The sequence below is a fragment of the Hirundo rustica genome, chromosome 2 (assembly GCF_015227805.2).
Source record: "Hirundo rustica isolate bHirRus1 chromosome 2, bHirRus1.pri.v3, whole genome shotgun sequence".
Classification (NCBI taxonomy): Eukaryota; Metazoa; Chordata; class Aves; order Passeriformes; family Hirundinidae; genus Hirundo; species Hirundo rustica.
Genome location: NC_053451.1, coordinates 59126235 through 59143057, shown reverse-complemented (window position 1 = coordinate 59143057; position 16823 = coordinate 59126235). Strand labels below are relative to the sequence as shown.

Sequence of the window (16823 nt, the reverse complement as noted above, 5' to 3'; positions counted from 1 at the left end):
TGTCTCTGCCTCTGAAGCTACTCTCCCTCACTGGGAAATGTATCTCCACTTTTCAATCTTTCCAACCACTAATTCTTTATTGAGTAACTCCGGAAAAACCAAACCAATACAAAGAATTCCAGAAGGGCAGGAACTACTCTTAAGTGGAAATTTAATGCATACTACTGCAAAAGTATCCCCCTGCACCGTTGCCCACATGCACCACATAAATGCATTCAACATAGAAAACAGAGACTATCAGTATGAATTTCATGGGGAAAAAAAAAGAGCAAGATCTCATTTTCTTCCTTTGTTGTGATACGATGATGCTACATGCTGCCAGATCCTTCTCTTAAATTGCTCTCTAACAGCTAGATGCCCTCTACAAAGCTGTCACCAGAGAAGAATAGCACACACCAAGGTGTTTTCATTTGTTTAAGCTCCTGCTGTGCTGCTTGTCTCCAGTATCAAAGCATTCCTTTTTCAGAACAAATTTCTTTTAACATATGGTTCTCCCTTTCTTAGATTCTGCTTGGTTCGCATAATAAAATCTCCAACAAACACTCACTGATTTATTGGAAGAAGCTACGTTAAAAAAAAAAAAAAAAAAAAAAAAAAAAAAAAAAAAAAAGCTGTTGAGGTATAGATTTTCACGTATTGAGTCAGAAAGCATGTGCTGATGTATTGGTAATATACAATTCAAAATCATTATTATTAGCTTTGCTGGACCTTGCTACCATGAAATGATATTGTTGTATATTTCTGTTGCTTCCATAGAAGAATTATAATTTTAAGCTTCTGCTATCATACCTTGAAACGGGTCCTTTTTGCCACCTACACAGCTTAATATTATAAGGACCAATCTCTGCAGGTTTCTGCAAACATATATACATATACGTATAGTGTTTATATACCTATGTATATGTATATATAAAAGGTAATGCTGGTATTTAAAAGCAGGCAAAATGTTGTAAACATTCATTGTCTGACTTAGTGGCACTTGATGTGTCAATCCCCATGGACCTTGTGTTTTTTTCAACTTTTTAATTTCATGGAATATTAATAAGCATGTAACACAATACAGTAAACTTAAGTTTCTACTAAAGAGTGAGAGAAATATTATTTAAAAATTATTTATTTATTATTTAATAAATATTTAAGTTTTATATTTATTAATGTACACTTTTGAGTATCAGAATAAAATAAATTAAACCAGTAAGGAGCTAGATTCCAGAAAGGAAGCATCACCCCACCTGCAGATTATTTTTCATCCCCTAAATGATAGTCACAAATCTCTACTATTTATTAGCACTGTAGTGAGAGCACACTGCTTGATTCACTCAAGTGTCCTCCTTCCCAGAAGCTTTAGGATATTGTATGCCATTGTGTTCTCCTAGCATTATTTTTAGTCTTTCCTTGCAACTGGCTCAGCAAGTCAACATGATGAAAACAAATGTTATTAGACCTTCATTTTCACACTAAAATCCCAGAAGGGGAGCTATCCTGCTTGCAGCTCTAATTGCTTTAACAGCACATCTTTCAGGTCTTGTTCTTGTGGGTTTGATTCTTCAGCCCTTACTCAGCTGGAGTAGTACAGTTCTTCTAAGTAGTTTCATTGATACCCAGGAGCCTCTTCTCTCTATTAAGTGTTTCTCAGCAGGAATAAGGATTGTAGAACTGAGCAGTGTGAGCTTATTTCAAAAGGGTGAAGCAACTAGGCACAGATTCCAGTGAAAGGGAACACAAGGTTTACTTATCTCACATTTGCCTTCCAAACACAGCTACCCCCCACCCCCTCTGCCCCCATCACCCTTCAGTCTCTCAAGCACAAAATAAACAGAATTCTAGCAAGTTAGAAACAGCCAATTCAGCTGATGCTGTAGTTCATTTTTAAGCCAATGCATGTTATTCAGGATATTTCTATGCAGTGAAAAAAGTACAACTTCAAGTATCTGCAGAGCTCCTTGTTTGCTCTCTTAAGATAATTTTGTTGAGGCAGTCTACACTAAAGTTATTAATTTAGACAAACAAGTGAAAACAATTTATGAAGATAACTTTTTTCCTGTTATTTTATGTATAATATTTGATTTTTCAGGAGTATTATTAAGTTAGTCTTCCTTCAAAATTCAGTAGAATTAAGTGTCTAACAAAGCACCTAAAAAATGTATTCATATACATTTGACATGTCTGTGAATATCAAAACCCATTATATAAATCAGAAAATTGCCAAGAATAGTTCCTCCAATAAATAATGTATCTCTAGTAGAAAATCTAATCTGTAACAGCATCAGATGAAGGTGAGAAAGCAGCAGGTTGCAGACCCATACTCAAATACCAGGTGCAATACAGCAGTCTTAGTGCATTGCATTTGGGTTTTTTCTAGTCATGGGAAAATAAAACTGTTGGAGTGTAGATAGAGTGTTGCCCTAGCAAAACTCTGACATTCCCTGTCATCACAAGCTCACATACTTCTGCAGAACACTGCACTCTCTCAGCTTCATACACTTAGAGATCCACAAATCCTTGCACTGGCGTCCAGAATTGCTCCCCAAATTGCAACACCAAGAAGATCCTAATGTCAAGAAAAAGAACTGCTCTGTTAAGTAAGTAATTATTATAAATAACATTTTACACTGTTCATGATTTTCAGGTGAATTTCAGATTGTTTAGCAGAAATCAAATCCTAAAAACACAGCTATATTTTCATTCATCAGAAGAGCTTTAACACTTATATTAAAAATACAGATTGAAAAATCAGTTAATTAGTCTATGAGGTTTAGCACACAATTGCAATATAACATAAATGAAATTTGGTTTAATTAATAAATAAATTTTGGTATTTTGGTTTGTCTGTTGGCTTTGGATTGGGTTGGGTTTTTTCAGATACAGATACCCGAAGCAGTCCTATCTCGAACAAGAGTTCTTGGAGTCTGTTTTTGTTTTCACACTCATACTGGAATTTTGATCTTTGAATTACCGCAATAACCAACAATTATGTTTAGTATTTTTTTCCTTTTGTTTCCATTTTATTTCTTCTGCCATTATAGAACTTGCAGTGATACAAATATTTAGCAGAATGACATTATGGCACAGGACTTTTAGTAAGGTTTCCTTGATTAATTTTTCATGATCCTGCGTGCCTTTTGATACTGTAAAGCCAAAATTTTCCAGAATGTATTTAATTTATTATCTTTTTATTTTTCAAGATCCCTCAATTTAAGTTTCTCCTACACAGTTGAACCTTTTAAAATGCTTCTAGAATTACTCAATTGAATTACAATCTAAGCTGTTCTCTTATTGTGGAGAAGTTTCAGTTTATTCAGCATCAGAATATGAAACTGATACATAAAAATGCAGCCTTTGTTTAGTTTTCTTATTTGACTTATAATCAAAAATCAGGTAGTATATTTCTAATTATGTTCTTAACAAAGGAATCCTTGTGAATTAATTTCTCACAACTCACATCAGCCAGATTTATCTTTCAAAGTAAGATAGTAAGCCTTCATCACATTGGATATTCAACACAGATAAATTTAGACTGAAATCTGCAGCAGTGTCCAGCTTTAGATCCCCCCTGGAAGTAGTGGAATTCTGATTCAAGGCTCCAATTTTAAGTGAATGTTGAAGCTGCTACCTGAAATGTTTCACACTGTTGTTTAATATAAACTTTCAAGTGCAATTTATGACTTTGTTCACTATCTACTAAGTATATTAATTAATCAGTGCTTTATGAACCTAACACTTTACGGGTTTTGTTGCTTAGCAACAGAACTTCCTCCAATAAGGGGCTATATCCAGAGTCCTTTAACCAGCTTTCATCTTCCATTACATTTTTGAATTCAGTAATTTCAATACTTTTAGAAAACAGAGCACTTCTAATTTCAAAGGAAAAATTATTTATTTTTTTTACTTCCATTTCTAATACTAAAATGACACTTAAGAATGGCTATAGCTGCATTAACATATTATTCACAGTAAATATGTACAATGAAATCCAAACAACAGTGAAGTACTCACATCAGCCAAATGTTGGCAGTTCTTTTCATTGCTGTAGGAAAAACACCCCCAATCATTCCAAAATCCCTATTAAATCTGTATTAATGTCCTCCATCTCTGGAAACAAGCAATAGAGTAGTAAATTTTACTTCTCTGTAAACTGAAATCTAAAATTGAGAAGAGGACCTTTGCAATTTACAAACATTTTAACTTCTAATGTTGGTAAAACAGATGTTTCTCAGTCCATGAGCTCTTTTGTAGTACAAATAAAAGCTCTGTTTGTGCATCAAGGATTCAGTTTTTAATTCCATTGTTATGCATAACAATATTAGAATTAATATTAGTTTCTTTATTTTTTAGGCCTCATTTGCTGAAGGCTAAATTTATCCCCACCCATTCAGACATCAGTGCAGAAGGTACCCAGAAAATTTTCACCCTTTGCAAGAAGTGTAAACATTTAACAAATATTTAGTCTGATTCTTGGAAATGTTGTATATCCACTTTATGCCTGCGTCAGATGTTCAGTAATGGAATTATGTCTGTATTTAATTTAAGAGTAGTTATAAAATCAATGGTAGTAAGGTAAATTAAGGTAAATACCCCATATAGTAGATCAGAATTAAGACAAACAAACAAAAAACCAAACCAACAAACAAATAAAAAGTATTTAGATTAGACAGTACAGTCTTAGCACTTTTTAACACTTGATTCATAACACCAAATGTGTCAATTGACCCCCTTTGATATACATATATAGCACCATCTATAGAGAGAGGATTTGGTCGGAGAGAAAATATAAAATGCATAATGAATTCATTTGGGTAATAAGCTTATGAAGTTAGTCTTTGACAGATGCTAAAGAGGCAAATATATTTTATTTGTCCATGTAGGAATTATGCTTTTTTTGGTTTTTTAGTATATCTAGGATTTCACAATGGTGATAGCTATGTTCTCCTATGTACATGCACCACTACTGTTCAGTGGTTTGCGACTGCAGTGTAGCTATTTGGATAAACACGTGATCCTGCCCTTTCTCTTTTCACATTATGTGATATAATTTCATAGACATAATCTTTCACATCTGAGGAGTGTCACTTTATAAGAAAATCAAATGAGAATATTGTGGCATGCAACTGGTTCCAGTAAAATACCCCATCTGATAGGCATTCCCTTAAAATCTAGGCAGGAGATGAAAGGATATATTTAAGTTGATAATTTCTTTTCTAGAACTGTGCATTGTGGCTTGTCTCTCTCTCATGGAGCTCTCCGGCTCCTTTTCACCCAAGCTGCAGTTAGAAGGAATTTCCTCAGTGTGAGAGAGAGAACGGGGACAGCAATGAGAGAGATCTCTGAAGTCCAGCTCTTGAAACATGTGTTTTATTTCATAGTTCGTGAGTACAAGAGCTTTGCTTAAGCTGCTAGCCTCAGCTAAAAGCCTGCCCAAGCCAAGAGGCCTCAGTTCTTGTTACATTATATCTCCTTCTGTGTTGAATATTCTAGTTTACGCTAACCAACCAGTACAAGACACAAGTGCTACAGAATTTACATACAGCCTATAGGAACTACTACATTACCATACTGTGCCACATTCCAAACCCTAAAAGCTAGTTTCTAGACTCCTTTTCCCTGTCACCTTGGCAGGGCCCCTCCCCCTTGGACCCTTGGCATCCCTTTGTCTGTTAGGGGTATTGCTCAGTCAACAGGGATCTTGCCTTCAGCTAACTCAATCACTGTCTCCCGGCTTGGCATCCTACATCTCAAAGCTTGCTTTCATTTCTATTTCACTCATAGGTTTCATGCTTTAGAATCCAAGCAATCATATTTGTAAGGTTTTCCTCTTTCATCCTCTCCAACACCTCAGGGTCCCAAAACCCAGGAGGTGGCCGAGAACCTTTCCCTTAGCAGAGACAGCAAGACCCCGTCGATGGCAGAGAAAGGAGGTCTGCGTTTGATCCAGAGGTCAAAGCCTTGAAACCAAGGCTTTATTCAGTCTTTCTTCTGTGGTGCTGCCCCAGACCTAGGTCTGGGTCACGAGCCCCATCCCACTGCCCAGATCAAGAGACCAGACCACATGTGGCTTTGGTTTATATCCTGGGAAGGGGATAAAGGCGGGGACAAGCAAATACCCAATCAGGGATAAGGTGGGAATGGAACTGGGTTGGATTACATTCAAGGAGGGGGACTGGGAAGAATGTGGGAGATCTGCTGGGGGTAGGGCAGGGACAAACTTTGGGATATTACATTTTCCAGGAGAACAGAGGGGTACAGAACAAACCATTATAAAACCCAATATAAAAATAAAATACAGTATGAAGCCAAATAACACAGAGCAACAGTGCATGATTGGTATATGCTGCATGATTGGTATATGCTGCATAACATGTTACATGAGCATTAACCAAAAGTTTGGATTACAGCAGTTATTTTTACAGACAGTTTTGAGAAAGTTTTTTTTTTTTCTTTCTTTTCTTTCCTTTTGGAGTCCCTCATTTCTCTTCTTATCTTTGATACAGATGAAAAGATGGAATACAGAGAGAACAAAGTTATATTGAAATGAAACATGACTCAAAAATCCTTTGCAATTCTTTCTTTAAGTATTGTTCCTCTGCGGTGGTTTCAGTCAGATTTTGGGAGAAATCCTCCCAAGGGGCCCCCCTCCCCTCCCCCAACCAGTTCGGGAAAAGACTTCCTCAGAGAGAAGTGGAAAAAACCTGTTTATTGAACAGGCAAAGCACTCCCAGCACAATACCTGATGACAAGAGCTTCGTGCCGCTTACGGAGGGATAACAAACTTAAAGAAAGTCTCCTCTTGAGGATCGTCACTGTGCTCCACCGCTCTGTCTCCGCTGACGTTGGGAGAAAAGGAGATGTGCAGGACTGGTCTTGGTGGGGTGGATCCCCTGTGGAGGCCCCCGGTGCTTCCCCAGGTCCTTAGTCCGGAGAGGTTGGAACAGATCCGAGGAGAGGGCAAAAAAGCAAAAAGGAAGGAAAAAAAAAGGACAAAAAAAAAAAAAAAGAAAAAAAAGGCAAAAATCTTCAGCTATTCTACAGCGTCTAACTATGCTATCACTAAACTAACTAACTGCCGGGGAAAAAACAACAGAGCTTCCTTCGTCTTGCCGTGTTCCAACTCCCCCACTTCAAGGTCACTCCGATGAGCAGAGTTTTCCTGGGGAAAAACAAACTGCGCTTGCCCTCCCCCCCTGCACCCAACAGATGATTGGGGATACACAGTCACCCCAGGACATCCTCCTTCAGATGCTCATTGTCTCTGTTTCACATATTTTGTCTTCATTAGGAACACTGTGAAAGATTGAGGAAAAAAATAATGTCTTAATTTTTTTACCCTTTTTTCACCTGAGCAAGGTTGTTCCTCTCAACTATTCAGCTAGCATCACAGGGAAAAGTCCTGAGGGCAACTGTTCAGCTGCATGACATTAATATGGCAAAAATGTCTTTCTACCACAAAGTATTCCATGGACATAATAAAGACAAAGGTATCTGTCTGCAATTTTTTCCATGTTTCTCTATGCAATCACTGCTCAGGAGAAAGGAATTGTGGATGTAGTTTTGTTCTGCTTTTTGCTTTTGACAAAACAGTTGTGCAATTTTTCAAATGTTTTCTTTTCCATGGTAACATGATCAGTGCATAATGTTTCTTAAAATGTTAATAAAGCATAAATAAATTTGTGCAAACATTTTTTTTTTAATAACTGCAAATATTTAAAGCTTCTAATCACCATTAAAAAAAAAAAAAAAAAAAAAAAAAAAAAAAAAGATTTGCAGACAGAAGGGAAAAAAATCAAATCTCATTCACTATTCATGGCTGGGAATGGATGTCTCAAAGTTTTGATTGCATTTGTGGAGAAAGGCAAGCAGTCATGCAAGAGTGGCAGTTTGGTTCAGACTAACCCATAGAAATAACATTGTCAAGTAGACATTATTATTGGACCGAGACATCATAATCATTGAGGTTTCTGCCACCTCTAAAGTAAACTTTATTCACCTCCTACTTCCAATATAGTACTTGCCACACCATCCTATAGACTTACTAACTTCAGTTATTCACTCTGGGACCAGAATCTCTCCTGAGGCTCAGAGAGAAAAGTTTGCATCTGCCTGCAAAATGACATGTAGTTATCCTAAAAAAATGTCAATGTTCAGAAATAGTTAGCAGAATATTGTTGCTGTGTGTTATTTCTTTTCATATTGTATTTAATTTTTATTTTGGGTTTTGTGTTATAATGGTGTGTTCTGTACTCCCCAGTTCTCCTGGAAAATTGTCCCTGCCCCGCTTCCCTGCCAAACTTCCCACACTCCTCCCAGTCCCCTCCTGCGGACCCTGTCTATCATTCGGCTGTTCCTCCCAGCTTCTGGAGAGTTCAGGTAGAGACATAGAATGATAGGGCAAGGGCCAAGGAGGTTCCCCCCTTTATGTTCCCATTGGTTTCTTTGAATGTCCCTCCAACCCTGTTCCACGCCCACCTTTTCCCTCATTGGGTGTTGGTTTGTCCCCTCCCTTAGCCCCTCCCCTGCATTTAAGCCCGGACCATGAGGCCTCAGCTCTGACTTGCTTCGAGCTGCAGTCTGAGGCAGATGTCTATACAGGACGGGACAAACACTGGAATAAAGACCTTAGACTTCCCCTCAGATCAAGTCTGACTTCTTTCCCCCGCCATCAATGGGGTCTCTCTCATGATAAGGGGAAAAAGCCCCTTTGCAACTCCTCAGGTTTTTAGGGCCCAGGGGAGTTTTCCTGTCTTGTCGCAGTCTCGAGCTACCCTGGGCAAAACAGAGGCAGTAGCTCTGTTAGAGACAAGCGACAATTACTCATGAAGGTATTTTAGAAAAATTTTGCTGATTTACCCTGAGGAAATAATATTCTTTTTATACTGCCAAAATGTGGCTGAGTATTATTAAGATAATTATTAACAGAGTTTATCCTCATCATTCTGCTAAGTTTTTTTCCAGTGTTCATAAATACTGAACTTTAAGTTGCTACAACTGAAGCTATGGGAATATTTAAAGAGAGTTCTTAGGTCTAAGTTCATATTTAAAGGTATCTTTGATTGGTGTGCGTTATGAAAGACTCTACTCAATTGACTGAATTAGGACTTCAACAATGTTAGAATATTCAAGCTAAAGAATCTTGTAATGACAAGTGAAACATCCATGCACCTAGAGAACAGTCAGAATGCCACTAGGCATTTCAAAAAATAGATACTCCTGTAAAAACAACTGAATAAAGTGCTAAGTGTATGTACTGACTGTAATCTGGAGTTCAATCCCTCTGTAAAAGTGAATATTCTGCCACCCTAGGAGCCCAGTCATCTGACTTGATCTGATCAGCTGGCTTCCATCGGCCTCTGCAAAAAAAGTGCCTCTCAAAACACTCCTGTTTTCCGCTGTGAACATTTTGGCTAGTCCAGCAGATTTGACACATCACCTGACTCCAATGTTTAGGCAACCGGTGTCCATCATGGGTAGACAGTCAAGAGCAAAGAGAAGAGTAAAGCAGAGAGATATTTTAGTGTGACTCATTTCATAATTTGAACCCTTTCAAAATGGTAAATCATCCCACTGATGCTAGACACTTGTGTTTCATCAGTGACTATAGACATCTTCCCTTTAGGAGGTCAGAGCTAGATGTGATTAGTCCAGCTACAGGCTGATTTCTGAGTACCTTTCATCCATTCTATTAATGGCTAAGTGGACAGACCTTTTTGGAAAGTTCATGACACACTCTTCTGCTTTTGCAATCATCTGTCTACTTTGAAATGTCTGGCAATTAGCTGTTTGATTATATTTTTAAGAGCCTTAGTTAGTAAGTACACGCTGTCCTCAAGAGAAGGAAGACCTCAAAAACAAGTTTAGATGCATGGAAAGAAACATAGGGTGTAAAAACTGTAGTGAATGCAATAAAGTGCTATTTGAAATTCTTGTGATATTCATGGGAGCTGCAAGCTGAGAAAAAGCTGCCTGCCACCTTTTTCTTTGTTTATCAAATTCCTATTTCATTCTCTAGCAAGTTCTGGGTTATTGATTTGCATACTGATAAAATTCCCCCTAAAGTTAAAAAATGATGAAAAGAGAAATTTGAATTGTAAATATTTCTATTAAAGTAATTGTTTTTAAAAATTAATAAAAAGCCCAACAAAACCCACAGAAATTTAGCATATAGGTAAATCATGCATATTGCACAAGATAATAACCTTTCATCTCAACAGTTTGTCTAACAATGAAGGATAAGATGAATCCAGAATCCACAGTTTTTGTGAAGTTGGTTGTTTCGGACTGTTCCTCTGAGATGTGTGGAGAGGATCTGTGAACTATTCCTTTGATTTTGTCTTATTAACTTACCTATAATTGCTTACAGACATACTTCCCTGAAACATTGTTCTTTCATCTTAATTTTTTTTTGTGACTATTTTGGATACTAAATCTGACTGGACTTTGTCCATTTTATTGTGATTCTGAGAAAAGGCTTGATAATATGGACTTTGAATTTAACTTTTTAATCTTTTCTCCTTCTGTGGTACTCCCAAACACACGTTTTATGTAGGTACACAGAGAGAAAACCTATCCATAAAAACTATCAACGCGAAGACACTGCATTATTTTCTTTCACCTTTTATTTAATAAATGGTTAGATGGGTAGTGGTTTTAATTTAAATATCTTTATTCATGAAAAATCTGTTGAAAGATATTTCCAAGGCCACCTCCTCTGGCCCAGGAAATCTCTGAAGCGTAGATCACTATAAGCTCTAAGAAAATATTTATTTTGTTCATGTAGTGGATTCTCTGGAATTCTCCACTAGTGGTTTCTGTGCATTGGACACCAGATGGGTCTTTAATCTAACATAATTTTAAGACATTAATGAAATTATATAAATATATCCTTCAGCTTTTTTTTCAGTAAAATTTCACAATTCTAAGACTGGGAAGAGGTTCTGATATCCACAGAAACACTAGGATGTTCTGTCTTAAATAGCAGTCTATTAAAAAAAAAAAGGCTTTAAAATGTGTTTAGATTTTATACATTGTTTTACCTGAATGCATGTCACTAGATAAAATGAGAGAATTACAGTTTATTATGATAACAAGTGTTTTTTCTCCATGGTTTGGTTAACAAGATGATAGTAAGATATTTTTTGTGCTTCCCTCTTAGATTTTTTTTTTTTTTTTTCTCCCTTCCTTCCATTAGGGGAAAAATTATGTAACAACGTAAATGCCCAGTAAAGAAACTATGAAGAAACAACGGCCTTTCCTCAGAAGGATGCTGAGGGATCATGTGTAAGTCATCCAAGACATAAACAAATGAACAAAAGTATAAATCAAGTGATTTTGGGTGATGGAGTAGTGCATCTAATCTTGTGACATTTTTTTTGCTAAAGCCAAAAAAGGCATTCAATTTTTAAGCAGTGGCCAAATTTTTCGATATTTCATCTCCCATTATTCTAAGCAATAATTTTAAAAAAAGAAAATAAAGGGGAAAAATCAGCACATTGAAGTAGGTTGACTGGAGGGTCAGTTACTAGAAGAATATTTAAAGCTATTATTACACAAATTGGGAAATAATTGCTTTTTTTGTTTGTTTGTTTTTTATTAAGGCCTCATTAAAAGTGTTATTTAATTGGAAAAAAAACATAGAAATGTGAAGACCAGTAACTGTATGGATATGCACAGACACAGACATAAGAACCTGCACTCAAATTTTAATTTATGAACTGACTATAATGCAGTTTATATTAAATTCAATGGCTTATTGGGTTTTTCCATTAACTGTATTCCATACACCTTTGTCAATCCAAAGGACCAAACCAATATATATATATATCTCATGGATTTTCCAAAGAACTGCTATAACTCCTCCTTTTGTCCTAAAGCTGGCAAAATTGAAGATATTAATCTGACTCAGGATGTGACACTTAGCAAAATTTTAAGATGACCATATTTTCTTCGATGTTCAAACAAATAGAACTAAAATACAAAGACTTTACAGATTATTTTTGGAGATCATGTGAGAGCAGACCCTCTGTCCTATCCTTTTCTACAGTTAGGTACCGTTCTTCACACTCAGCTGTATTCTGCATCTAGAAGACACTATTAAATCCTGATTCTGAAAAAAAAGAAAAAGAAAGTTTTGCTAGACCAAGATCACTTCTTATTGACACTAGAATAAAGTAACAAAAAAAAAAAAAAAAAGTTGAAAGATCTTCTTTTTTGCTGTTCTTAATCTGAGTATTTAAGCTTTGTTTAGCAGCTATGCATCATTTAATTTCCCAAGTTTTCTTTTCTCTTCTTTATAATTCTACCAGATTTTAATATTTATGTATTAGCGTAATAAGCTACTGGATTTAAATAATGAAAGACACAGATGTACAAGTTTAACCTAAGTTCTCCCATTTCCCATGACACCATGAATAAAGGACTGTTTGTCCTCCAGATTGGTTCATTACCATATTGCTCAGAGCAATTTTTTGAAGGGAGAGTGATGCAGTTTTTTACATTGAAGCATTTATAGAGTAAATATCTAGGTTTGTCCTTTATTATTATTATTATTCAGGAATATGAATTCCTTTTAATTTCTGCAAATCACTGACTTGTCTTCCCATGAAAGGACTGTATGAATATTTTATAAGGCAATCTATTTTTCTTAATTTGTTATTTCAAGATGTTTATAGGTGTTCTTATTTCTTCATACAAAAAACAGAACACAAGGCAATTTTCCCCCTGTATTTTATGGCAGGAGTCTCATTGCTATATATCTGGTGGCTTCAGTCGTATAAAGTTGTGAAAATGTGATTGTGCTTGTCTGCCTCAGTGGAGTGTGCTGGGACTGCCAAGGAAAACAACTTTCCAAAAATTATTCAACAGTCATATCTGGGAAAATGCAGACTAAATAACCCATTACTTCAGCACTTTGCCAAACTGAAATAAAATAATATATTCTTTTAGATATCTGTTCTCAAAGAAGACTGACTTTTCAATAACAAATCTGGTGTTGAGTCAGCACCTGAAATATGTTTGCACTACGGTTATTTGACAATATTCATAAGTTTTATATGAGTAATTTATTTTGTGTCTGGTACATGCAAGTCAGAAGTACCAGCACACTGCCTGCTTCAACCTCTTCAACTTGCAATGCAGTTAAAGGTCTTTCATGGAAGGCTGAATAATCAGTTCTTCATTATTCTGCATTATCACAGCAGTCCACAAGTGTTGGTGAATTAGGCTCGACTTTCAATCTCTGCTCAATGGATTAGAAAGATACAGGTCACGGGTAGAATCTTGACCTGTAATTCTGTAGCTATGTAATATCGTATTTCTACTTTCACAAGTCTGTAAGCTCTTTACTGATTTTGCAAGGGCTCAGGACTACAGATTGTCAGGCCCATTCCATGTGGATTTGTCTTGGTCAAGAATTATTTTTAATCAAAAGTAATTATTACAGAAATAAGACATTTTTGCAGAAAAAGTTTAATATTAATAATGATGCAGTTAAAGTCGACATTCTGCACTCCTTAGTCTTTTCTTGGATCATTGTTCTTGGCGGAAAGATCCCAGCATCATAGAACCATAGATTTATAGAATCATCAAGGCTGGAAGAGACCTTCAAGATTATCCAGTCCAACCATTCACTGCAACACCTAAACCACCATCCATATCACCCAGCACCAGATCCAGATGCCTCTTGAACACCTCCAGAGCAGCATGTCACATTCTAAGTATTCCCATGTCTTTTTTAGCATTTCAAATGAGAGAACGTCATCTTCAGGCAACCACTTATTGCCCATCAAATCATTTATTAGGCATTGTAGGCAACAAAATAGATTGTGTTCCTCAGCTTTGTTGCCCAGAGAAGCTGTGGATGACCCATCCCTGGAAATGTTCAAGGCTAGGTTGCATGGAGGGCCCTGAGCAACCTGGTGTAGTTGAAGGTGTCCCTACTTTTTTGTGACTATTTTTTGGGGGGGGAGGGGGGGGTGTGTGTGTGGAAATCTCCAGTTAAGATATGACAGCCTCAAATCTAATCCATTTTCTGGATAACACACCTGAGTCTGTGTTTCCTATTTCCTAGAAACCAAATATTTTAAGCACTTGCCTAACTAGTAAAAGTGTGAATTTTCCTCTTTTTTTAAATGAAGGAATTAGTTCAGCATAGATTTTTCAGTGAAACTAGATTTTCCCACTGATTTATAATTTGTGAGCCATTCATCAAAATATGTGTTAAAATAGAATAGATGACTACCTTTCCCTGTCTTAATTAACTTTATCAGAGTTCCTTTTAGTATTAGTTCCCGAGGTGCTATTTTGTGAAATACTAAGGTATCTTAACATTCTTGGTGATATTTACACTGTATTAACTGTCATCTTATATTTTAAATCAAATTCCATTCACCACATTTTTTACCCTTACCTTTGCTGCCAGACATGCTGCATCAGGTTTGGAAGGGGGAAATAATATTTTTCTTTTTAACTTATTCTTTCTCCCCACCTCTGTCCTTTTTTTCTTCTTTATTTATTTGGAAAGGAGATTATAAAAATTCTTGGGAAACAGTGCTTTCTATTTCATTATGGCAGAAGGTTTATGTAGAGAAGAAAATAAGTGTTGTACGTGCAATCTGTAACATATGATGTGCTGGACCCAACTTATTCACATTTTGTAACATATCACATGCCAAAAAGGGCCAGGACATTTATTGATAATCAGATTAATTTCTTATTACTCAGAAAATTCAATTGAACCACAGTTTAATCTTTTAATTTTCACTTTCACAAAACATTCACAATACATACCTAACTAATCACATTGCCTACAAAGGTAGTAATTTAAAATTTTGCCACATATTTAATTAGTGTGTATTTGCCAAGATATTTTTTTTGTTATTCTGCTATTGTCACCTGTCACTCAGTGAAAACGCTTGGCTGGCATTATACAACATCACTGATCTTTACCTAATGTGAAGCAAGTGACATAACTTAGGCTTCTTTGCTCTTTTTGCCTAGTTCCTTTAGATGAGTAGGACGTGAGACTAGATCACGACTCTCATTTGGAAAATAAGGATATTAATTCCTACCAAAAAATTAACAGTAAAAGAAAGAAGGATTTTCCTATTATAATAAACCTGTCTTTTTCCCAAGATGAACAGTTAATAATACTTTAAAAGAAGAAAGAATATTCCAAAACAAGAGGTCTTCTTGAAGAGTATAAACTCATCCTTATTAAAGATTGTAGAACTGAATGTAGTCTTAAGGAACAGCATAAAATATTTTTATTTAAATAATAATTAGCTCAAATTCTGCTTTTAGGCATGAAAAGAACCTTTATATGTTTTGGATTTATCAAGAATATACTCAAAATGGTACTAAAATGTGTAAAACTTCACCAAGTTCTTGAAGTTTGCTTTGGGAATTGAGTATTGTGGAGATACACATTTTTTCTGTATTTAAATATGGGTTAAGATGGGTTTAAAAACCTTGCACCACATATTTATTTTAATTAAGTTGCTTTATCTTAGCATAAAAACCTGTCACACTTGAACTTTTATATTATTATAGTAGGTATGAAGTGATTTTATAGCAATATGAAGTCAAGAGCTGAGTTAAAATAAGAGCCAGAGAATAAAAATTCAGTTTTCAAATATTATCTAGAAAGTGTTGAAGACAATGTGTTTGATGAACCTCACTACAGATGCTATGATTTATAATGTTTATTTCATATCTATAAATGCAAATTTCTTTGTAAATTTTGTTTTATATGTCATTGATAAAGAAGCTTTTGATGTCAAGATATTTAGTAAGTCGAGAAAAGCTCCAACAGTACCTCCAAAATCAGCAGTTTCTGCAACCTACCTGAAAGGACTCCGAAAATGGTGTCTGAGTAGTACACTAAGACACGAACATTGTTTTGTAGTTAGTGTAACAGCACTGGGGAAATCGCAGAATGAGAAGAAAGCTAATGTTGGATTAACACTTTAAAAAAGAAACAGGATAACTTAGCCAATGAGATATCAGCCCTGGCTAATACTTACTGAATGTTGGTAACTGTTTTGGTTTTTTGGTTTTGGTTTTCTGTTTTGGTGGTTTTTTTGGTGTTTTTTTTGTTTATTTGTTTGTTTGTTTTTTGTTTTGTTTTGGGTTTTTTTGTTTTGTTGGGTTTTGTTTTGTTTTGTTTTGTTTTCTTTCTTTTCTTTCTCAAAAGGATTTCAGATGTGGTATGCAAAATGTCATTCATTTTGGATTCTGCAAGGAATATTACTTATTGACAAGCAAATATGATCACTATGATCTTAGCCCCATGTGGCACGTTTAATGGATTAAGAGCTAGCCAACCCATACATCTTAGCCTGATGATATTTGATACTGACAAGCAGAGGGAAATGGGAGAGGAGTGGGATTCCACATGGGTTGGTACTAGTGTGACTGTCTCAGAAGTTCCTGTTCATTCCCTAATCAAGAAAATGTGATATGGTGGTGAATTGGTCTACAGATGTGAAGAATCAAAGTGGTACCACATATTAAGAGATCTCTAGTGCTCTGATTTAATTAAAGAAGAAAACTACAGAGACAACTTACCAAAACTTTTTTTTTTTTTTCCCTCAGAAGAATACTCTAATCAGACAGTAAATTATTCTGCAAGTCCTATTTTGAAGCTTATAATATCATATGTATAAATCATTAGACATATAATGGGTATTGGAAATAAAAATACTAATTTCAAAAAGTCAAAGGGTTTAAAGTCTACAGTGATATCTACAGGAGATAGTTTTCACACAACACAAATTCACGTCAGCTGCAGATTCAGATACAAAAGATAAAATGCAGAGGAGGAAAAGGAGAATAAA

The 16823-nt window shown here is 35.7% G+C and overlaps 1 long non-coding RNA gene across 1 annotated transcript in view; it reads right to left on the bottom strand.

Annotated features, from left to right (window-relative positions):
- The window catches only part of LOC131378495 (uncharacterized), a 62570-nt gene extending 55574 nt beyond the window's left edge, over positions 1 to 6996 (bottom strand). Inside the window, exon 1 of the long non-coding RNA XR_009207575.1 lies at positions 6725 to 6996. This is a non-coding gene — a long non-coding RNA (uncharacterized LOC131378495). The remainder of the gene's footprint in view (positions 1 to 6724) is intronic.
- Between the last annotated feature and the right edge of the window lie 9827 nt (positions 6997 to 16823).